This window comes from Antechinus flavipes, chromosome X (assembly GCF_016432865.1).
Source record: "Antechinus flavipes isolate AdamAnt ecotype Samford, QLD, Australia chromosome X, AdamAnt_v2, whole genome shotgun sequence".
In the NCBI taxonomy this organism is placed as follows: domain Eukaryota; kingdom Metazoa; phylum Chordata; class Mammalia; order Dasyuromorphia; family Dasyuridae; genus Antechinus; species Antechinus flavipes.
In genome coordinates this window covers 63,783,725-63,808,660 of record NC_067404.1, presented here as the reverse complement: position 1 = coordinate 63,808,660, position 24,936 = coordinate 63,783,725, and the positions used below count along the sequence as shown (strand labels likewise).

At 36.4% G+C, this 24,936-nt stretch overlaps 1 protein-coding gene across 4 annotated transcripts in view; it reads left to right on the top strand.

Moving 5' to 3' along the window:
• LOC127542863 (progestin and adipoQ receptor family member 4-like) overlaps window positions 1-24,936 on the top strand; it is an 82,272-nt gene that overhangs the window by 8,077 nt on the left and 49,259 nt on the right. Inside the window, exons 2-3 of one of the 4 annotated variants that reach the window (XM_051968723.1) lie at window positions 4,600-4,674; window positions 9,686-9,780. The exons of 2 other annotated variants lie outside the window; for them this stretch is intronic. The gene's annotated coding sequence lies outside the window, so the exon portion shown is untranslated. The remainder of the gene's footprint in view (window positions 1-4,599; window positions 4,675-9,685; window positions 9,781-24,936) is intronic. One more of the 4 variants, XM_051968724.1, reaches the window with a different exon arrangement.

Sequence of the window (24,936 nt, the reverse complement as noted above, 5' to 3'; positions counted from 1 at the left end):
TCAAAGTCCTATCTCCTTCGCTTGGGGCTTGGCTAGTTTTCTGGAGCCTTTCTCTCTCCTTGGTTCCGAGAGCTTGAGGTCCCTCCTGCCTTCTCAAAGGTGGACGATGGAATGAATCTATCTCAGCCTCTAAGAGCTTCTAATGCACTTGTCTCTTTCTGGCCCTGAGAGCTTCTAGCTTATATGCCCCACACTGAGTATATACTAATCATATCACTAGGAAACCATTATTTGTTGTAGGATTAAATCAATGCTAAACTAGATTTAACCATTGTCTCCTCAATTCCACTTAGTGCCTTGTTTCAAGTTCTGGCCCATAACATCTCCTTGTAGGATTAAATCGATCATACTGAACCTCCCAAATTAGATAACTATTGTCTCTATCAATCCCACTGACTTTGTACCTTGTAAGAATCCTTTGTTTCAAGTTCAGAGTTCTGGTCCATAACATTACCTTGTTGCCTTTAATTTTTTGGTAATAATGTCTGGGTTTTTCCAAGTTTTTTATACCCTTCCTTCTTGAGATATATTGAGAATCTATCTTTCACGACTCTCAAAATTAGGTCATTTTCAGCAAGGATCTTTTCTGTAAATACTGATTCCACATCATTCAGTGAAAATTAGCCTGCCTCCAGGTCTAGTAGCATAAATGCAAGTAATGCTAAAAAGTGCAGTTCTCTGGCTTTCTGGGTGAATCATTTCACAGTCCACAAATAATTTACCAATGATAGGACAAGTTCCCAGTGTAAATCATCTTTATTCTCAACATTAAAAAGCCAAATCACTTAGCCTTCCCAGTAGAACATACAGTGGAACATTTCTACTCACCAAAGTTGAAGTTATTATTTCAGTTGATCGCCATTTTAACTGTTTTGCTATGTCCTTTTTCTTGAAGTTCTCGTTAGGCAGAAAGTGACTAAAGGATGCAAGTTTACATGTATTCTAATCTCTTCTTACACAATTAAGAAAAGAACAACCTATTGGTAAAATATCAATTTAAATGAATACAAAAATATTTTAAAAATTATTCTTCACTTGGCAGCTCTAGAAAATCTAATTCCCTTTGAATCATTACTGTAATTGGTATTCAGTGGTATCTGTTGAAGTGGACCAAAGATGATTTTTTTCTTGCTTTATAAAAAATTTGTGACTTTTTCCCAAAGTACTTTCAGTGGGTACATATGCAAATTTGAAACTTTTTTAGTGAATTTATATATGTTCTGATGTATCAAAAAGGATTTCATCTTTCATACTGTTGATTTCCTAGTATATTTTTGAAGAGTATCTAGAAAGTTTTAAGAAGCTTATAGCTTTAAAAGCAAATCGCTATTCAGGTATGCCTTACTTTATAATGTTGCTTAAAAGCTGTGTTGAGTTTGAATCATTAAAAGTAAATTATGTCTGTATGCCAAAGAGATATAAAAAAGGAAAATGACATATCTACCAAAATGTTTATGGCAGCTCTTTTTTTGTGACTGCAAAGAATTGGAAATTCAGGGGATGCACATCTATTGGGGAATGGCTGAGCTGTGGTATATGATTGTGATGGAGTACAATGGTGGTATTTTTAAAAATGACAAACAGGATGGTTTCAGAAAAAACCTGTGGAGTCATGCCAGTAATCTCCAGGTTCTGCTCAGAGCATTGTATACAGTAACAGTGATATTGTATGATGATTAATTGTGAATGGCTTAGCTATTCTCAGCAATACTGTGATTCAAGATGGTTCGAAAGGACTAATGATGAAAGATTGATTCTTAAAAAGATCAGAAGGAAATATACACAAGTAGGACAGCTTTGAAAGTTACATTTATGAAATACTTGAAAACCAAACTGTACAAAATATTTTTTTAATTTCATGTGTTCTTTGGTCATTAAGTCACATCTGACTCTTTGTGACTCCATGGACCATAATACTCCAGGCCCTTCTATCTTCTACTATTTTCTGAAATCTATCCAAACTCATGTTTGTTGTTGCCATGATGCTATGTATTCATCCCATTCTCTGCCATCCCCTTTTCCTTTTGCCTTCTATCTTTCCCAACATCTGGGTCTTTTCCAAAGAGTCCCATATTCTCAATATATGGCCAAAGTATTTTAAGCTTCAGCTCCAGTATTTAACCTTCCAATAAATGTCCTGAATTAATTCCTTTAATTATTGACTAACTTTGATCTCCTTGCTGTCCAAGGGACTCCGAAAAGTTCTCTAGCACAATTCAAAAGCATTAATTCTATGGGACTTGACATTACTTAAAATCCAACTCTCACAGCCAAACTATAGCTTTAACTATATGGACTTTAGTCAGAAAGATGATGTCTGTGCTTTTTGGTCTGTTGTCCAGATTTGCCAGAGCTTTCCCTCCAAGGAGCTTTTAAGTCACCATTCCATCTGCAGTGTGATCTTTGAGTCCAAGAATATAAGATATGATACTACTTTCATTTCTTCTCCCTTTCTTTGCCAGGATGTGATGGGACCAGTTGCCAAGATCTTAGGTATTGGTTTTTTGTTTTGTTTTGTTTTTATGTTAAGCTTTAAGCAGTTTTATGTACAGTCCTCTTTGTTGTTGTTCTACTTTTTATATGCCAGTGCTTATTTTATTTGGTATTTTAGTTCAGAGTTAAAAAATAAAATTTAACTTTGAAAATAAGATCAGTTTTGAATCACACACCTGGAATATGAGTACTTCTCTGGGCTTATATATTTATTAAGCAGTTGTTTTAGAACAGGTCCAGCCCCACACCAACTGTTTCATAGACTTCTTTAATTAAATATCCTATGGACATTTCAACCTCAAAATGTTTCAAATGGAACTCTCAAATCTGCTAGATTTCCTCCCCAAATCTTGCCCTTTTCCAGACGTCCCTGTTACTCTCAAGGGTACCAGTCTCTGGACAGAAGCAGGTATACCCAAAGAAAGAACACTGGGAAATGAATTTAAACTGTTTGCATTTTGTTTTTCTTCCTGGGTTATTTATACCTTCTGAATCCAACTCTTCCTGTGCAACAAGAGAACTGCTCGGTTCTGCACACATGTATTGTATCTAGGATATACTGTGACATATTTAATATGTATAGGACTGCCTGCCACCTAGGGGAAGGGGTGGAGGGAGGGAGGAGAAAAGTCAGAACAGAAGTGAGTGTAAGGGATAATGTTGTAAAAAAAATGACCAAGGCATGGGTTCTGTCAATAAAAAGTTATAATTATTTTTTTAAAAAAGTATAACTGTGGCAAAATTAAACGTTTAATACATAAATGAGAAGAAAAAAGTTATTTTCAGAGCTATAATCAGAAAAAAATAGTTCACAATCATATGGCACTTAACTTACTACAAACTTTGTGAAGTATATAGCACTATGGCAGCTCTTCTACATTTCCCTCATTTTGAGCTGCTAAGGAGAAACTGGGCAACCAGGTGGTATAGTGGACAGAGTGCCAGTCCTGGAGTAAGAAAGATTCATCTTCACATCTGGCCTCAGGCACTTAGTAGCTGTGTGAGCCTGAACAAGTCACTTAACTCTGTTTGCCTTAGTTTCCTCATCTGTAAAATGGGATAAAAAAGGAAATGGCAAACCATTCTAGTGTCTCTACCAAGAAAAGTCCAAATGGTGTCATGAAGGAGTCAGAATGACTGAAACAACTGAACCACAAGGGGAAACTAAGACTTAGAGATGGAATGAATTTGCTTGTAAGTTGCAGAGAAAAACTTGAAGCCAGGTCTCCTGATCCTAATCTGGTATATTTTCTACTATATCACAGCTAATAGACTGAAGACTAGAGGCAGGAGAGAATTTAATGAGAGAGCCATTGAAATAAAATGCTTCAGAGATCCTGATGTAAGAGTAGTTGGCACTTCGAACGTGCATTATGTACACAGGCAAGGCAGAGATAGAAACAGTCTTGTTATTGGCATATATTGTTTACATGGATAGAGGAAACTGTTGAAGAGGTGGTAAGACAAATCACAAGCCAAGCTTAGCATGATAGAATAATGTTATGCATGATATAGTAATTAGTTGAAGCTTCATTTATTTGGACTTTTAGTGAAAAGAAAGAAATAAAGAATAAAAGAAAGGAAGGAAAGAATGGCAAAATTTTCTTGATTTGCCTTAATGATAATTTAATTCTTTAAAAGATGGAACAACCATTGAGAGAAATTTTTATGCTTGACCTGACTCGTGGCAGCAAGGAGATTTTGTTTGCCTACATAGAAACAACAGGAACCTTCTAGGGAAATGACTGTTTTAGAATTTGTAACAGAGAAGGAGATGAAAGCCTGGCAGTTCGACATGCATTTTAGATTTCCAGAGAGCTGATTTCAAAGGGTTCAGAGAAAGGGTAGTTAGTATCCACTGGACTAAAATTAAACAATGAAAGATAACTCAGGAAGGATTAGAGTCTCTCATGCATGAAATTCTGAAGGCACAAAGAGAAACAATTTGAATGGTAGGGGGAAAAAAGAGAAATAGTTTAAAGAAACCCAAGAATATAGAAAGAGAACTCATCAACTTAAGTTTTGTTTTTAAAATCATTATTGATCTCTTTTGTTTGTACATTATCTTCTTTTCCCAACATTATCCTTTCTTCCTTCCCCATCTAGTGAACCAGCTTAGCTTTTAAATGCACATCAACCGATCCTCAATCAATGCAAAACAATTAAGGAGCTAAGTGCCAGGTACTGTGCTTTAAGCTTAGATTTAAGTATGAAGAATACAATAGTCCCTAATTGCAAGGAACTTATACATTTAATGCAAGAGATGTGTGTGTGTGTGTGTGTGTGTGTGTGTGTGTGTGTATACATATATATATATATATATATATATATATATACACACACACACACAGAAAGTATAAATATAAATGCAGGGTTTGGAAGGAAAAGCACTGGTATTTGGAGAGATTTGGAAAGCTACCACGCAGAAGAAGATGTTTGATTGGTATCTTAAAGGAAAGGATGGACTTTATGAGGTGCAAATAAAGAGGGAGCACACTCCAGTCAAGTGGGATGACCATTGCCAAAGTGTTGTGTGTGAGGAACAGAGAAGGGCTCCTTTAGTTTACTGGATTGGGGGAGTAATTTCTGTGGATGCTGGAAGGATAGGTTGGAGCCAGATTGTCTAAAGTTTTAGAAACTAAATAGAGGAGTTTATAATTGATTTTAAAGACAATAAGAAGCCATGGAAGTTGAGTAAAAGAATCATGGGGTCACATATATTTAAGGAAAGCTACTTTGGCATTAGTGTGTAGGGTGAATTAGAGTTCTGAGAAATCAGCAGACTATTGCAAAAATTGAGACAAGCAGTGAAGATGGTAACCTGAACTACGACGATAGCTCTGTGAACAGAAAGACAGTCTTATGTGAGAGGTATTGTCAAGAAATGGCAAACTTTGTCATCTGACTGTGTAGAATGAAAGTGAGTTGAGGAATTGAGCATAATGCTGAGTTTTATATCACTGGGAGATTGGAAGAATGCTGATCCCTTTGGTAGATGGCTAAATATAGGGAAACTAGTGAAATATGCTAAGTTTGGTTTTAGACTTGTTGATTTTGATATGTCTGAAGATCCAGTTGGAAATGTCTAATAGGCAAATGGTAACTTGGGACTGAAGTTCAGAGTACAGAGTAGGATTAGATACAAGACTCCTGGCGTTATCTCTAAGTAATGCTGGATGGGACAGTAGATAGAGCTCTGTAAGTAGAGTTAGGGATACCTATCTTCAAATTTGGCCTTGTACACTCTGTGTGACTCTGGGCAGTTTTCTCCCCTGTAGAATTGGATAATAGTACCTATGTCACAGCATGGTGCCTGACACGTAGTAGGCACTTAATACATTCTGCTTCCATTCCATTTGCATAGGGATGATTGTTAAATCTATGTGAGATCACCAAAAAAGAAGATTTAGAGTTAGGATTCTTAACATGAGGCCATGAATTTGCTTTAATTTTTTTCATAATTGCTTCAGTATAATTTGTTTCTTTTGTAATCTCATGAATTCTATTTTATGCATTTAAAAACCTTATTCTGAAAAGAGGTCCATGGGCTTCACCAGACTACTAAGAGAGTCCATAAAGTTTAATCCCTCTTAGAGGTAGAGGAGGGCCCAGGACAGAATATTAGAGAACATTGATATGGGCCATTTCGAGGATGATGGGCCAGAAGACTGAGGAGCAGCAGAAAAGTAAGACGAAGACTAGGAGAAAGTACTGTTGCAAGAACTCAGAGAGGAAACAGTATCTAGGAGCAATGTCAAATGTAGCAAATGGGTTGAGAAGGGTGAGAACTACTTGTAGGGGAGATGGAACCAGGGGCAATAGTGTTTCTCTAAGAATAGTGTCAGGTAGCTAAAGCTCTAAAACGATTGGAATTTCTTGAAGAAAGTTAGGGAGCCAGAAGGATCTATCCTCTGTTTTAATCCTCTATTTGAGGAAAGAAGATCAAGGATAGTAGATGTGATACAATTGTTGAGTTAGTCTTCTTTTAATTATCTTGGAGATCTGTAGAAGTGCCAGGTCTCTCGAGACTGGAGAAGGCAATAATCCCATTTAAAAAAAGAAAAGAAAAGAAAAAGAATGAAATCTACAAAGCCAATGAGATTGAATTTGATTCCTGAAAAAAAAATCTAGAATCTATAATGAAAATGATGATGGTAGTCACAAAGAAATGATGATCACATAACTTGGTGAAGAATATGCAGACTAGTACCTCATTTTCTTTTGTGACAGGGCTACTAGACCCAAAGTAGCTTAGGGGAATTCTGTATGTAAAGTACAATTTTTAAATTTTGTTACTTGAAAAATAAAAATAACTGTTTTTAAAACAAAAATTGACTGTATGTAATACATTTTTCTCATTACTATTGTTTTTTATTATAAATTCTAACTTTAGATTTGATGAGTAAATTCTGTCGCTAGCTAATACAAAGATAGCAGTAATTTCCATAATAGATATTTGTTAAAATATCAATTTCATTTTTCTATAAAGTAGTTAAACACGTCATTGGCGTGTGCATTCTCATCTTTTACTAATGGCTAGATAAAACCTGGTATGAGACTTGTGTGCGATATCAAGATGGTAAAATGCTTTGTTAGTTATTTATAACTCATTGTGAAGAGCACAAGTTTTGTTTATTTATTTAGGGTTGTTACACAGTCCTTCACAACATAGTGAGGAAGACCCTAATGTGTTAGGTAGACTCTGGGACAGGAATAGCATAGGATGGTGAGATATGCATATGTTAGAGTCTGTATTTTTAGAGGAAACTCTCAAATCCATGAGATCATGAAGATGTATTGGTGTTGAGTGCCTCTGTCCCTTCTACTTTCCTGTTGTGTAGAGAAGCTCGAGTTGGTTACTTTTATTGCTCTAACTTTGCTGTTGTTCATTATTTTACTGTGTGTGGGCTGTTTTCTACTTGGTCAAATTTAAATTTTTTGTTGGGCTAAACTTCTTTGGACTATCCAGATGACCAGGGTTTCTCTCTTGCTTCTGATTTCTTTACTTCTCAAACCTTTTTAGTACAGTTTTTATTGATGGTAATTTATTTCTTTTGTTATTTGAGCTACTTTGATTCCTTCTATGGCTTTAAGGTTTTGATTTTGCTTTCAATTCCTGATTGAAGGAATCGATAATAACTGATATGCTTTTGTTTTCTGGATTCCTTTTCCATCTTCTAAAGGAAGACTTTCCCAGTCCCTCTTAATTATAGTGTCTTCCCTCTGCTGATTGTTTCATGTGTGTCCTTTCCCTAGCTTGTTTGTCCATAGTAGGCTGTAAGCATCTGGAGGGCAAGGATAGTTTTTTGCATTTCTTTGTATCTCCTATGCTTAGTCTAGTGTCTGATATGTTACAGGTATTTAAAAATAAATTAATCAGAAAGATTAAAACAAAGTTAAGACTTAAAAATGGAAGAAAATGTAAGACATATGATATAACAATAACTGATCTAGAAAATAGTTTAAGAATCATCCGACTTCCTGAAAATCATGATCAAATACTGTGAAAGAATGCATTTGTTCATGATATTCATCTTCAGTTGTAAAGCAAATGTAAAACAATTGCAAAACTAAGGGAAAGACAGTAGGCATGAGCCAGATGAGTCAAACTATGACCTTGACCACCATCTTCCCTCAAACCGTGAACCTAAGAGACTTGGAAATAAGTTTATCCAAACAACCAGACCTGCTTTCAGTCCATGGTTCAACATGAAAAAATGAAATGATCCTTATCAGTAGAAATGACATTAAAGAAAAGGCGTTGATATATGCTTTGTTGCCCTAGCCTAACAACTGCTTGCAGCTGAATTCGTCCATGTATGTTGTTTTCCCTATTAGAATGTGAGCTCCTTGTGAGTAGGACCATCTTATTTTTTGTATGTCCAGTTATTTCTATATATAGTTAGCTTATTGTTTTGTACATGGTAAGTGCTTAACAAATGCTTCACTCTTTTGGGACATACTTTTTTTTTCTTTTTAGAATGAGTCTTTATATACATTATATATACATATATATATATATATGTATATGTATTTTGTATTCCACTTTAAATCACTCTGTCAAATCCATAGGGGCTTTGGGGAATTACAGGAGAAGTATGCCAATTTCCTTTTCAAAATTTTTTGAGATAAGTGATGCTCTTGTCATTTTGTAATTTGTCATTGTATATAATTACACATGAGGCCACTAAGTGGCCTGTTGGCTAGAATTTTGGACTTCACAGGCAGGAAGACCTGAATTGGAATCCTAGCTTTAGGATTTAACTATGTGACAAGTCACTTAGGCTTTCTGAAACTTTTTCTTCATCTGTAAGATGGGGATAATGATATACCTATTTTCTACAGTTGTTTTGAGGATCAAATGAGATAATATGTGGAATGCTCTTTGTGTGCTGGGAAGCATTATGTATAGTGTAGCAAAATATTGCAAAATGGTCCTTATATTTTTGAGATACCCTGTTTAAATAGTCGAATTATTATCAGTAAGTATTATGAATGGCAAATCACTCCAGTGTCTTTGCAAAGAAAAACCCAAATGGGGTCAGGAAGATTGGATAAGACACAGCATTTATTAAGTACCTAATCTGTGCTTTGCACTGTACTAATGCTGGGAATACAAAGAAAGGCAAGAGATAGATCCTACTCTGTTGGAGCTCATCATTCAAGGGGGGAAATAACATGCAAACAATCATGTATGGAAAAAATACATTTCAGGATAAATTGGGGATTATTTCAGAAGAAAGGCTCTAAAATTCAGGAGGATTGGAAAAGGCTTTTTACAGAACGTGAGTCTTTAGCTACGGCTTGAAGGAAGCCAGAGATGAGATAGGAGATGGAGGCAAGGAAACAGCCAGTGAAAATTCTTAGTAATAATAAAATTTCTGGAGTTTGCAATAAGTGAAGATCTAGGAGTTTTTCAGCATCTCCCTCTTTAGGTTTTACTAATTCCTAAATTTTACCTCTTATTTGGTCTAATGTCAGTATAAAGATAAAGTTTTTTGCTTGTTTTTTAAAGATTACTCTAGGATTATTTTGATGTAAATTGGAGATCAGGTTACCACTGATAAAAGGCAGTGTGAAATCTTTGCTTATGGTTGGTGATAGCTGTTTCCTTTGATATAGTACTGGTGCATATTTAAAATATTGATGTATTTATTTCATTCCATGGATGCTTCTGGTTTGCCTACTTCAGTGGTCAATGTCATCTGCCTTGAAGTATTTCCAGCAGGGGGAAATTATCTAATTTGTTCCAATGTACCATGACTTCTTCTGGCACCAAAACTTGGAGTAAGTACCTTTTGTTCCACTTGTCTTTCATATTGGGTCTATTGGGTGGTTTCATTTATAGCCAGCCAGACTGCAAACCTTTGCTGTCCTATCTGTTTCTTAAATTCCTTGCTTCCCCATTAGTGGTATTGCCAGAGTCAAGCTGGTCAGTTTTTCATGGTTTCTGTTGACCCTTTGTAGCTATTGTGGTTATCTCGGGGCACAGAGAATCCCCACTTTATACTATCCGGGATGGCATTCCTTTATTTTGTCTCCCTCAGTGATGGATTGAAGGGAATGGTTATTATTATTATATATCTCTTTTATTCTTCACTTGGTAATAATGATCTGGGTCATCGAACAAAGTAATTTCTATTTTTCCATCTCAAAAAGAATCTTATCTGATTTTGACATGTTCTTGGGAAATGCATTGTTAGAGGAGTGCCCTCAAGATAATATATTTGCTTTTTCAAATGATTTTTAAAAAAAAATCATAGTATCATCTTTTATTCTTTACAACACTCCATAAATTGTTTTATTATAGAATATTGTTTGCAGAATCATACCCATTCCCTTGTTATACCTTCATCAAGGATAGACTATAAACCATCTTAAGTACTAATTTTACTATTGGAGTTTAAACATGAGATCCTTATCCAATGACCTGTGATGAGTAAACTCACTATTAGAGGAAATGAATTGTTTCAATATGATATTCTTTTTTTATGAACCAAATGAACCAAAAAAAGGAAGTTGTAGCTAAATGAAAAGATGACTCACAATTTTCTTTTAAATGACAAAGGTATTAGTAATGGAATTAATTCTACTCTATGACCAAAACTAATAAGAGACAGCATTTCATGGAGCATTTGGTCATTTTAGATTACTATGTGCACTATAAGTATTTGGAAAAAGATCACCATAAAATAATTATAGCCCATGTACTATAACATGAGATGAGATATAGTAGAGAAATGCTGCAAAGAATGATTGAGCCATATCAAATCAGTATATTCTTTGAGAACCTGTGGCTTTAATATAAAGGTAGGCATAGGGGAGATTAAGAAAATATGGTTCAGAGGCAAGAAACAAGAATGTTTTAAGGAAAACATTGAACATGATAAACTATGAACTTTTAAGTACCGTAACAAAAAAAGAAATCATTAATGGGATATGGTAGCTATTCCTTGTTAGAATTCTTACAAAGTGTAAAGTTATTAGAGTTGATAGAGACAATAATTATCTAATTTAGCATGGTTCAATATGATTGATCTGATCTTACAAGGAGATGTTATGGGCCAGAAGAAACAAGGTACTAAGTGGAGCTGATAGAAACAATGCTTGTGTTCACACCTTTAGAGAGCTCATATAAGCTCCCACAGAGCACTCTGGGAGATTGAGAGCCAGGAGCACTCTGGGAGATACAGAAGCCCACAAGCCCTCTCTCAGGGCAAGACAGATTCATTCACTTCATCTCACACCACTCTGGTGGCTGGGCTCCTGCATTTCCCCCACTGAGAGCAAGGCTGGTCTGAAAGGCTCTCCAGAAAGCTGCCCAGCCCCAGGCAAGGAGACAAGAGATTCATTCCATCTTCCACCTTTGTACTGGCTGAAGGCTGAAGAAAGCAGAAGCAGAACCAAAGGGCAAAGCTGCAAGAGCTCTTGGAACCAAGCAGAGAGATAGGCCTCTAAGAAAACTAACTGGGCTATATTGAAGGACACAATAAAAGATTTGAACTTTTAGCACCTGGCTGCATTTGGGTGATTATTACTTTTAACTGAAACTAAGGCTGCCTCCAGAAAACCTCCCCAAGAAACCTGCTCCCAGGGAGAACCATTATATTATAAAAAAGAAGAACACCACAATTCCTAAATCTACTCTATATACACTTGTTAGAGAAGGTGTAAAAATCAACACAAAACCAGAATAATGGGTTGCTGTGACCAAGGAATTCATAACCATGTGATCAGTCTACTGATGATGATTCTGCCTCTACTTTCTAGACTTGTCCTTGAAATGCAGATTGAATCTCTTGCTGGACCTCCCATACATGAATCCTGTGGGTAGATACTGCCAGAGCTTGTGCTCTTTAGATATAGCTTTTAAGACCTTGGGATCACTTGGGTTGTTATAAGATGAATAAAAATAAGAAAAAGATATGATATTATATAGTTAAAATAACTTCAACCTGATGAATGGATAGATTTTAGGGTAGATGATAACTCTCTCCTACAGAAGATTAGTCAACATCTATGGAATACTGTAAGGAGACCAAAAGACCCCACACAGTGTCTCAGGCCTCAAATACATACAGCAGTATCACTCCCTAAAGCTGTGGAGGGAAAAACAAGTTTAGAGAAAGTTTGTCAATCGATTGAACCAGTGTGCACATATGTTTAAGGATGAAATCAGAAGGAGGACAACTGACAAAAAAAGGACAGTAGCTATAAAGATTTATATGTATTGGATGTACCCTGGCATGATCTCCCAGTCAGCAAAGAAAAGGGCCTGGCTTTTGATGAGTTAGATAGCAAGTTATATAGAGATTTAGAGTGGACTCAGTCAGCATGGTGCATGATTTTTTCCAGCTCTATTCAGTAATATGAACATATATTAAGCATTTATTAGTCTTTTGGTAAAAACATTTTGGTTTAAATTGTAAACATTTATTAGACACCTATAGAAATTGAAGTATTAGGCTGAGCTGGTGACAGACAAAAAAAAGGGAAAAAAAATCCTTGCCCTCCAGGAACTCACAATCTAAAGGGAGAGATAACATGCAAAACATAAATGGGAGTTAAGCCTAGAAGGAAGGTCCAAGAAGGGGAGAGAAGGAGAGGGAAAAGAAGGGATACTACTGGGAAAGTCCTCTTCTAGAAAGTGGGATTTGAGCAAAGTCTTACAAAGGCCAGGAATGTGAAGAGATCAATATGAAGAGGGAGATTATTCCAGACTTGGAGGACAGTGGCTGAAAAGGCACAGAGGCTAGAGATACAGTGTTGTATGAGAATAACAATGAGAAGGCCAATGTGTTGAGTTGTAGAATATACAAAAAGGAGTAGTGTTACCAGACTACTAAAGGTAGAAAGATACTAAGTTGTAAATGGTTTTGAAGGCTCTATGGGATTTTATATTTGATTCCAGAGGTAAAAGGGAGTCACTAGAGTTGGTTGAGTTGGGCAGTGAATGACATAGATCTTCAATTTGGGAAAATTACTTTGACATTTGAATGGAGGATGGACTGGAGTGGAGAGAAACTTGATTCAGGGGCACGAATGAACATACTGTTGTCATGGTGTGAGGTGGTGGGGGCCTTTACTAGGATGGTGATTGTGTGAGTGGAAAGAAGTCATATGCAAGAGATGAAAATGACAAGACATGAGAATAGATTAGATATGTGAAATAATTGGAAATGAGGAGGTGAGCAAGATTTCAAGGTTATACACTTGGGAGTCTGAAAGGATGGTGATGCCTTCAATAATAATAGGAAAGTTTATAAAAGGGTCAGAATTGGAGGGAAAAGATGTTTAGTTTTGGGCATGTTGAGTTTAAGATTGCCTATGGGTCATTTAGTTTGTGATGTTGAAAAGGTATTTGGTGACGTGAGACTGAAAGTCAAGAGAGATGTCAGGGAATGGATAAACACACATAAATTTATACACAAACATATACGTATACACATGTATAGCTAGCTATATTATTTGCCTGAAGATGATGATTGAACCCATGAAAATCGTTAAAATCACTGAGTCACCTAGTATGGAGGGAGAAGAGAATAAGGTTCAATATAAACCCTTAGAGGTCACCCAAGCATAATTAGTTGGCATGATCTGGATGAAAAACTAGTAAAGAAAAGTAAGGTGATTTCACAAAGAGTAGGAGGAGAACTAGGAGAAAGCAGTATTACAAAAATCTAGAAAGGAGAGAATAACCAGGAGTGTTTGATTAGCTATGTCATGGGTTTTAAAGGGGGAAAAGAAAGGTAAAGATTGAGTAAAGGCCATTATCTTTGACAATTAAGTCTTTGAAAAGAGCATTTTTTCATTAGATGATGAGATTGGATGCCAGATTACTAAGCAAAAAATCCATTGAGGTGAGAAGATGTTTTCTGATGGTTTTCTTGGAGAAGTTTAGCCACAAAGGGAGAGAAGATAGTATGATAACTAATAGACGTGATAGATCAAGTGAGAGTTTTTTAAGGGTAGTGAAGATATGGATGTATTTGTAGACAAAGCATATGATGAGTGAAAGAATAGGGATGGTAGGAAAAGGAGGTCTGTTGGAGAAGATGGTAAAAGTCAGACTATTTTGTAGTGGGGTTTACCTTGGCAAGGAGAAGTGTGTCTTTTCACAGGAAATAGAAGTGAAAGAAGAGATCTTGGGGGAAGGGAAGAATGATGAATGAGGAGGAGAAAAGAAGAGGGAGCTTTCTGAAAATGCACTCAGTTTTTTCAATGAAGTATGAGATGAAGTTCTCAAGTAGGAGCTGGGGAAAGGGACACCATGGGAAACTTGATGAGGGATGGGAGGATTCAGAATATCCATTCAGATTAAGATCAAGGTCCTCTTTCCCTTGTCAGGTCACTCCTAATTATTTTAAAGGGAGAAATCTTTCCTGGGATGATGTGGAAACAGGGAAAAACAAAATATTATTTCTAAATTGGTAATTAAAAACTGTTAAGTATTTTGTTTTCTGATTAATTCAAAGTTGTTGGACTAGGATGATTTGTAAATTATTTCATAATATTTTTTAAAATGGCTTAGTGAGCTTGCCCATTGAGCCTCTAGCCAACAGCAGAATCACATTTTAGGTCCAATTCCTCTGACTGTAGAGCTAGTGTTTTTTGTATCATACACCATTTTCCTTGCTAAGATAAAATTGCAAAGTCTCTGTTGCCACAATATGAATTGCCTTTGATCAATCTCCAGGCCTTGGAAATCTCATATTGGCCATCTTTGCATCCTTGTAGCCACTTGAGTTAGGCAGCCTCTTATTTTCTTCAGTTTCTTGTTTTTTCTTAAGGATTTTATCACTTTCTAAATCCAAGACACATCCCCTTTTGTCACAAATGTGTCATTTTTGAATCCTACTGTTTTATTTCTGCCGTACCCAGACCTGCCTTATACTGACACCTGCTGGGATACACAGGACTTGGACAACATCTGATAATAGATAGTATGGTATATAGCAAAAGCCTGGTTTAAGTCCTTGATGCCAGAATTGAATCTATAGATGCTGATTGGAATCAAATAAATACACTCTTTTGGCTTATATACTGAGTAAAGCTACACAACAGCATGATATGTCTTAGTTTACTGTATTAAGATACAGAATCATAGATTTATAGCTAGAAGTACTTTGAGGCCATCAAATTCAACTCTCTCATTTTTCAGATGAGGAAATTAAGGCACAGATTCTCTGGGGGGCAGTTCTCATAGTCTCTATTCTACGTGTATCTCAGAGGAACTGAGAAAGAAAAGGTGTTACCTATCAAGATGATCATAAACTTTTCCCCATATAGTCATGTCACTAGGATTGTTGGGAGAAGTTTAATTTCAAAAGTAACATGTTAACTCTGAACTCACTTCAAATCTATTCTGTCCATCTGACAAAGATCTGGTGGGAATCAAATGAGAAAATTCAGTGGATCTCTGATTTCACTGTGAGCATTCTCTCCATTGCTGTAGCTTTCTTTCCTTGCCTTTTCATCCTATGTGATGCTTGTCCATATTATTCTTTCCATGCTCCCCAGTGGACTCATCTATCATCCTAGAGTCCTTCCTCTAGTTCTTAAGTTTCAAGGGATAACTAAAAAGCTATCCATTTATTATCCCTTGCTGGTCCTGTGTGACTAGCCTACTTCCTTTTCTCATCATGTATTTCCTCAATGATTTCCTTTATGCTGCTTCTCTTATGTACATTGTCACCGCAGATAGGTTACAACTTACTTGCATCCACCATTTGTCTTTGATATTTGGATAACCTGGAACTTAAACTACTCAGAGATAGTGGTATCCCAAGATTTACAACCATTTAGCCTCAAGGAGAAAACATGTATGTTGACAAGATCGGTTTTTCCCACTAGGTAGGATTTTAATATCATTTAAGCATTTTGTAGATTATACAACTCTATGCAAATAAAAAGACATTTTAAAATCTGCTAGAATGTTTTCTTGAGGCACCATTAAAATCTGTCAGTTTGTAACTTATTGATGAATGCATATGTTTTTCCAATATTTTGTTACTATGGGGCAATTAAGCATTCGGCCAATCATTCTTCCCATGCCTATAGTAGTAGTAGAAAGAACTGTGTATCAGGTATCAGGAAAAATGGGTTCTAGGCTTAATTCCTTCTCTTTGGTTGCTCTAAACCTTGGTTTTCTTACCTCTAAAAATGAAGTTGATAATTACTCCAGTCCTTTTTGAGATGTGAGACTTTGTGAAAGGCCCAGATACTTTTGTGACTTATTTCCAACTGAAGTGAACTGATTGGTTACACTGGATTAAATGACTCCTTTAGAACAGCAGGGGAAACAACATTCTGCTACTCTAAGGGATGACCAGAATTAAAGCCAGAGGTTGAAATTTGAATAACAATTTGGGCTAGTGCCAGTGAGAAGTATTCTGCTTTTTTCTTTTTGTTTGTCCACATTATTCAATTGAACTTTCTGTGCATCATGTAGAGGTTATGAGCTGAAAGTTCCAATGTCATTTGTGATTCCTGAGGGCCAACTGTTACTTCCTTTCCTCAAATTCTCCCTGCCTTGCCCTTTTGATGAAAATCCACCCTCTACTTCTTCTGATTAAAGTATCAGTACCCCTATTTAAAATGGACATATGTGGGGAAAATTTAGTCCCTTGAGCTGACTGGGTTTTGTATTTTTAAATAATGTGGGTGGTCAGGATGGGGAGGGTTGCCAATGTCGGTTTATGCCATTAACAGCTTAATTTGGTTTATCAATTCCCTAAAATAAAATAGGGAAATAAGATTTGGTGGTGGGAAGGAGTCCTGAAGAATTCTGCCATGGAGATATGGTTGGTGGGAATTGTCAAAAGGCAACATCACAAGCAGTAGACATGTAGAGGGAGCATATAGGAAAAAAAGGGGAAGGTGAAAAATTGTCAACTTCAAAATTTTTTCATGGATTAATCTTTGTTCTATATTTCTCTATACTTATATTTCACAGTTCCTCTTTACTTTGTATTTTCATATTTTTTCTGAATAATGTGTTTTTCCTTATTAGATAATTGGGTTTTCTTCATGTGTGGTAGGTGTGGATAGACCTGAAATAAAACTTCTGAGGCCACAAACTCTAAAGGAGAGCTGGGTAGGTGAAGTCAACCCAGTTACTCATGGGAGCTCCACTATTCACAGATTTTTTAAAAATAACTTTTTATTGACAGAACCCATGCCAGGGTAATTTTTTACAACATTATCCCTTGCACTCACTTCTGTTCCGATTTTTTCCCCTCCCTCCCTCTACTCCTTCCCCCAGATGGAAAGCAGTCGTATACATGTTAAATATGCCATGGTATATTCTAGATACAGAAGGTAGAAATAACCCGGGAAGAAAAACAAAAATGCAAATGGTTTAGATTCATTTTGCAGTGTCCTTTCTCTTGGGTGTAGCTGCTTCTGTCCATCCTTGATCAATTGAAACTGAGTTAGATCTTCTTTTTGTTGAAGAGATCCACTTCCATCAAAATACATCCTCAGACAGTATCATTGTTGAAGTACATAATGATCTCCTGGTTCTGCTCATTTCACTCAGCATCAGTTCCTGTAAGTCTCTCCAAGCTTCTCTGTATTCATCCCGCTGGTCATTTCTTACAGAACAATAATATTCCATAACATTCATATACCACAATTTACCCAGCCATTCTCCAATGGATGGGCATCCATTCATTTTCCAGTTTCTGGCCACTACAAACAGGGCAGCCGCAGACATTTTGGCACATACAGGTCCCTTTCCCTTCTTTAGTATTTCTTTGGGATATAAGCCCAGTGGTAGCACTGCCGGATCAAGGGGTGTGCAGAGTTTGATAACTCTTGGGGCATAATTCCAGATTGCTCTCCAGAATGGTTGGATTCGTTCACAACTCCACCAACAATGCATCAGTGTCCCAGTTTTCCCGCATCCCCTGCAACAGTCATCATTATTTTTTCCTGTCATCTTAGCCAATCTGACAGGTGTGTAGTAATATCTCAGAGTTGTCTTAATTTGCATTTGTCTGATCAATAGTGATTTGGAACACTTTCATACGAGTGGTAATAGTTTCAATTTCATCCTCTGAAAATTGTCTGTTCATATCCTTTGACCATTTATCGATTGGAAAATGGCTTGATTTCTTACAAATTTGAGTCAGTTCTCTATATAGTTTGGAAATGAGGCCTTGATCAGAATCTTTACCTGTGAAGATGTTTTCCCAGTTTGTTGCTTCCCTTCTAATCTTGTTCGCATTACTTTTGTTTGTACAAAGGCTTTTTAATTTGATGTAATCAAAATTTTCTATTTTGTGATCAGTAATGGTCTCTAGTTCATCTTGGGTCACAAATTTCTTCCTCCTCCACAAGTCTGAGAGATAAACTATTCTATGTTCCTCTAATTTATTTATAACCTCGTTCTTTATGCCTAAATCATGGACCCATTTTGATCTTATCTTGGTGTACGGTGTTAAGTGTGGGTCCATGCCTAATTTCTTGCCATACTAATTTCCAGTTATCCCAGCAGTTTTTTTCAAATGATGAATTCTCATCCCAAAAGTTAGGATCTTTGGGTTTGTCAAACGCTTGATTGCTATAGTTGACTATTCTATCTTGTGAACCTAACCTATTCCACTGATCCACTAATCTATTTCTTAGCCAATACCAAGGGGTTTTGGTGACTGCTGCTTTATAATAGTTTTAGATCAGGTACAGCTAGGCCACCTTCATTTGATTTTTTTCATTAATTCCCTTGAGATTCTCGACCTTTTATTATACCATATGAATTTTGTTGTTATTTTTTCTAGATCATTAAAATATTTTCTTGGAAGTCTGATTGGTATAGCACTAAATAAATAGATTAGTTTAGGGAGTATTGTCATCTTTATTATATTCGCTTGTCCTATCCAAGAGCACTTAATATTTTTCCAAGTATTTAAGTCAGATTTTATTTGTGTGGAAAGTTGGGTTTTGCTCATATAATTCCTGACTTTCCTTTGGTAGATAGATTCCCAAATATTTTATGCTGTCAACAGTTATTTTGAATGGAATTTCTCTTTGTATCTCTTGCTGTTGGATTTTGTTGGTGATGTATAAAAATGCTGAGGATTTATGGGGACTTATTTATTCACAAACAAATTAATAGCATTCACATTGCCCTGTATCTTCCTTTACTCCAGTCTGATGAAGAGATAATTCTCTTTCATCTTTCTAGTTACTCTGGTTCTCAATCTCAGTGCCATCCTTATTCCCTAGCTCTTACTTATCACATGTATCCAGTTAGCTGTCAAACCTTGTAATTGCTTTTCCCCCAACATCACATGGCCTCTTGTTTCCACTCATACAGCCACCTCTTTAGTTAAGGGCTCTAATCACCTCTCATCTGGACTATTGCAGTGGCCTCCTAATTGGTCTCTCTGTCTCAAGTCATTACTCACTTTAATCCATTCTCTGCACATCTGCTAGAGGGATTTTCCCAAGGTATAAATCTAACAGGGTTGCACCCCTACACAAGCACACTCAGTAAATACCAGTGATTCCTTATTACCTTTAGGATCACAATTAAACTCTTCTGTTTTGACATTCAAGGCTCGTCTCAAACTGATTTCTTCCTATATTTCTAGTCTTTTTATACTTGACTCCCATTTATTTATTTATTATCTGTAGTCTGGCCTGCTTGTTGTTCCTCATACATCTTCTACATCTCCTTTCTCTGCCTGTGCATGGACTGTCATCCATGTATAGAATTCTCACTCTTCTCCATTTCTTGGAATCTCTTATTTCCTCCAAAACTCAGCTCAAGTTCCATTTTCTACAGAAGAGACTTGCTGATTGATATGTGCTGAGACAAAATAAGTAGCATAAATGTCCACTTATACCATCCTATGGATTTTATACAAATTGATGAAAAAGAAAACAAGTGATTTTTCTGTGTGGCAAATAAAGAACTCAAACATCAAAATTATCAAAAAGCCACAAAATAATGACTTTCAAGGGTAAAAAGTCTAGTAACTTTCAGAGTGAGGAAAACTATCCATTTTCACTTTTCACAGCGTATTAAGTGGGAAGAATAGAGAACGTGCTCTTGTCCAGTTTGGCAAAACTGTCTTCAGAAGAAAGAAATAATCAAATCTATTTATAATCTTTGAAGTTTAGCAACCATGAGGGCACTGAACAATTTCCTCTGGGAGTTATTAAATTCCAGGAGCTCCCATCATCTGGGAAACTGTTTGGAGCAGAGAGTTTTGTAAGCATCCCATGTGGAATTTGGGAAGATAGTTTAGGTCTCTGAACCTAGGAAGAGTGAGTGGGGGTTGCCCCATCAGTATAGGTAATATCAGATATTGACCCAGCCAAGTGTGTCCTTTGGAATCCAGTGGTGTGGGTGCCCGTTGGCAATTATACCATTTTAAGGCCCTGCCTTTCTTATTTCATAGAAGGAGAAACCCTTTCAGCTAGCTCTCCCAAAGGAAAATTTTATTAGGAGAGTTTCAGATGATGATGAGCACTTCCAACCTAACTATTGACCACAAAGAAGTTTCTTAACTGAGTCATTTCCCCCTGAAGCAGGGAAGCAAATTCCATTTCTTTGTGCTTACTTTGGAAAATAATTTCAGTAGTGCTGAGGACAGCAAAAAGAAGTGCATTGGCATTTGAAGATTCGATGCAGCCTCAATACTTCTGCTTTCATTTGGGCAAAATCAGTTCTCTGGCAGTTCACTACTTAGTAGCATAATTGGGTGATAGCAGATATTGCTACTGACACAGGTGTGAAATTCCCAGCAGGCATATCAGAAGCAAACTCTTCAGATTGGAAAATTGCATGTGTGTCATTTATGCATTTGTGAAAACTGTCTATCTCTGTGTGTATTATGGGCATCATATATTTTCTATTTTATAGATACATATATGTACATTTTTATAACAAATGAGTGATGATGATATATATATATATATATGTGTGTGTGTGTGTGTGTGTGTGTGTGTGTGTGTGTGTGTGTCTGTGTATAGTTGTGATTTTATATGTGGATATAAATGCCACACATATTTCATTTCATTTTAGTTAGAACTCAGTCAGAATTATTTTTTCAAGTCCTTTTCCCCTCTTCACTCTGGTTTTTACTCTGAGATTTAGAGTTTATAAAACTCTTTTTCTAAATAGAACTATCTAACTTCACCAACTTGCTAAACTCTTCCCACTATGTTGTAAGGAAGCCTTTTTTGAGGAAGGTAAAACTGAATAACAATTTTCATTTAGAACTTTGCTTATCCAGTGTAATTATTTCCCTTAAAGATGTTAAAATATAATGGATAGAAATGAATAAAATCAACTCTCAGCTGTCTAATTGCAGGTTATCTTCCTGGTTGCTAACTGGTATGTATATGGGAAATGCAAATTCAATTTGCTGTTTGCTTGAACAATAAGTAATTAGGCAAATAAATCTATATAAAAATAATACACTTTATATCTGTGCAACATGACTTAAGGAAATGTTTTGCACAACTTCACCTGTGCCTTCTCAATGGCAGTGGAATGGGGAGGGAAGGAAGTGAGAGAATTTGGGACTCAAACTTTAAAAACAAATGTTAAAAATTGTTTTACATGTATCTGGGGAAAATAAAATATTAAATAAAAAAAACTGCACGTGTCATGAAGACACGACTTAACTGAACAGAACTGAACTAAATAGAAAAGGAAGCAGTAGAGGAAAATAAAAATAGAAAAGGGTCTAGACTAAGGCCTTGGAGTATACCCTCAGGTAATGAATAGGATATGTCTTGAGACCCAACAGATGAAACTGAGGAAGAATGGTCAGATAGATAGGAGTGTCAGAAAAACACAAACAGGAAAGAATCTCCAAGAAGAGAGAAGTCAAGGAAGAGGACTGAGCAGAGCTCAGTAGGAGGTCAATCGTTAGCTTAGAGGGAGTTGTTTCAGTTTAGTGACAATGTTTGAAAGCCAGATTGTAGAAAAGCTGAAAGGAGAACATGTAGAGATATTGAATATAAATGGCTTTGAAAAGGAAGGAGAGTTATATAATGACTACTAGTGGGAATGGTAGGACCCTATGAGACTTTTTTCTTTTAAGAAGGGGGGAGACTTGTGTATGCAGTAAAGAAACTGACATACAGGGAAAGATTGAAGATTATATAAAGGATTATAGTGAGGGAATTTGGCTGGAAAAGAAGGAGGGAGATGGAGGTAAGGGTAACACGAAGAGGGGTTGGTCTTGGTAAGAAGAGACATTTCTTCATCAGACACTGTAGTACAGGAAGAAACAGTGGGGGATGATGTCAGGAGAAGATGGCATATAATAAAAAGGAGAACGAGAGAGAGTCATTTGCAAGAGACCTCATTTTCAAGTATGAGGTACGATCTTCAACCGAGGAGAGTAGCTAGGGAAGGCTATTTGAAGTTCTCCTGAAGAAGAGAAGATTTGGAATTGCTTCTGTGGGGAGTGAGATAGAGATTCAATTAGGGAGGGTTGAAAGAGTTGCTTTGATATAGTGAGGACTCCAGGAACTATAAATAGCATAAATTTGTTGTGGACCCATTTAGTGAGTCATGTGACTTCCTTCAACTCTGTTCTGTAGTACCTCACTAGGTGTGTAGGAGGTAGTTGGTGATATTATCCAGTGATGAATTTTGCAAAGCAGGAGGTATGTTAGGACAAAGGAATAAGAGGTTCAAGAGTAGCGATGACTATAGAATTAAACTGGTTCATTAAAGGATCCAATTTGGGAAAGGAAAAGAATATAGTGAAGGGAAGAGATAATTTCTGCCATTAAATTGCGAGTTCCTCAAAAGCAAGGACTGGCTTTTGCCTTTCTTGGTATCCTCAAAGCTTTGCATATTGCCTAGCACATAATAGGTTTATTAATAAATGTTTATTAACCAGCCGACTGACTGGATTGTAATAAGGGGTAGGGGCTTTAGAAATTGCTGTCAAAAGAAATAGGTTTAGGAAGAGAAAGACATAGAGAGATGCAATGATAAGAGAGAAGATTGGAGAAAGGAATTTCAGAATTCATGATTATGGAAATATAACACTTGTAAGTTATGGCAAGATTACTTTGTGTGAGTAGCTGAGAGAGTGGAAAAGTAATTCATAGTAATTGAGTAATGTGGAGATCTGACACATTAAGTTATTTGACAGAACATCAAAATGTTTCTTGGCACATCCTCTTATACTGGAAGGAGCCAGTGTGGAGAGGGAGGGAGACTATAAGCCAGATGCTAAACTCAGTGAGAAAAGAGAGAATTTCTGAGGGTGGGGAAGAAGATTGGCAGATAACAGCCACCAGGAGCTGGATTGAGTGATAAATTTGTAGAGAATACACTTCAAGGGAGAAGAGGTTGCTGAATGATAGTAGTATAAGTGAGAGTTTGGAATTGTCTGTGAGAAACAGTATTCTGATTTCCTTTCTGGGAACATTGAGTGATAAGTGAGAAGGTACAACCTGTATTGGAAAGGCTCACCTGAAATTCAGTGACATCCCTGGAGAACTGTGTCTCAGTGAGAGTCAGAAAGAATATGAAAGGAACAGGTTTAAAATAAATGGAAATTTGTTGATCATTAGAAGAGAAATTTCAGAGGACATAGTTGAAGGAGATGAGTAGGTATATACTGGGACATTGCAGAGTTAAGATTGAAATAGAACAAATAGCAAGATTTGAGTAAGAGTGTTCAAATCCCAGCGTTGTGTAAACTTAGGCAAATATCTTTCCCTCTTTGGGCTTCAGTTTTTTCCTAGATTACCTCTAATATCCTTTCTAGTTATAACACTCTACAACCCTATAGCCTCAAGTCCCATGTTCATTGCTTTAGGCCATGACAGGCCCACACAACTGGGTGTGCCTTGGCTAACAATTTCTGTGAGCCTTATCATGTCTGTTGAACATGAGATCACTACCTGTACTCTTGACAAGAATTGCTCAAACTCATTCTAGAATGAACGGTAGCAGCGGAGTCAATATTTGTCCTAATACATAACACTGTGTTATTTATTTGTAGCCATAGAAATTATATGAATGCTGGTGCAAATCATATGCAATTAATGTATCTTAGTATTTGGATGAACTTTTTAGAATATCTTCTTCATCATCTTGTTGTGACTACAGTTGAATTATCCCCCAAAGCTATTATCCGTCCTTATTTTAAAAATTCTCTGACAGACAGACTTTATTACAGTTATGGTAACAAGTTCTTGTTTCTTTCATTTCTCATATCAGTAAGTTAACCTGAGTAAAAGCCAGTTATCATAGTAAGTAATTTGAATTTTTATCACTTTGTGCAACCACTAGCAATTAGAATTACTAACCAGGGCCAGCAAATGGCAACACAACTGCTAACCAGAAACATATTGGATATTTATTTAGTGCAAACAAGAATTTCACTGTGCACATCAAAGCCATCTAATAATATGAAAGTAAGATATAAATACACACGTGAAAGTTGCCCAAATTTGTGAATTTTACTTCTTTAAGTAGAAATATGTTATTTTTTCTAGAACATATGAAAACTAAGAAAAAATCTTTTCCATCAATTCATGTTAAGAGAATTTGGAAGTGCTGGACCCATAGAAATTTTTATCTTGACACTCTCATTCTAAATAGCTCTGTACGTTAAGGCATTTCATTTAAAATTGTTTCTAAGGGCAGCATGTATTTTGGGGGTAACTGTCCCAATTTCTTCCCACACTAACAGATGGAGAAACAGAAAGTGGCTAATTACTTTTCTCCTCACAGTTCTAAGGAACTCTAAGGACCTGGGGAAAGGTGCTGAGTGGACATTGGTTTTTTACATTCTATAATTGATGAGCCCCTACTAGTGTGTTCTCCAATTATTATTTCTTATCAGTTACTCATTAATTAGCATTTTAGAAAGGGGTGTTTATTAGTAGAAATAGTCTTTACAAAACAGCTCCCTAGAAGTCTGGGACCTATAATTCTACAAGTATATACTGTGT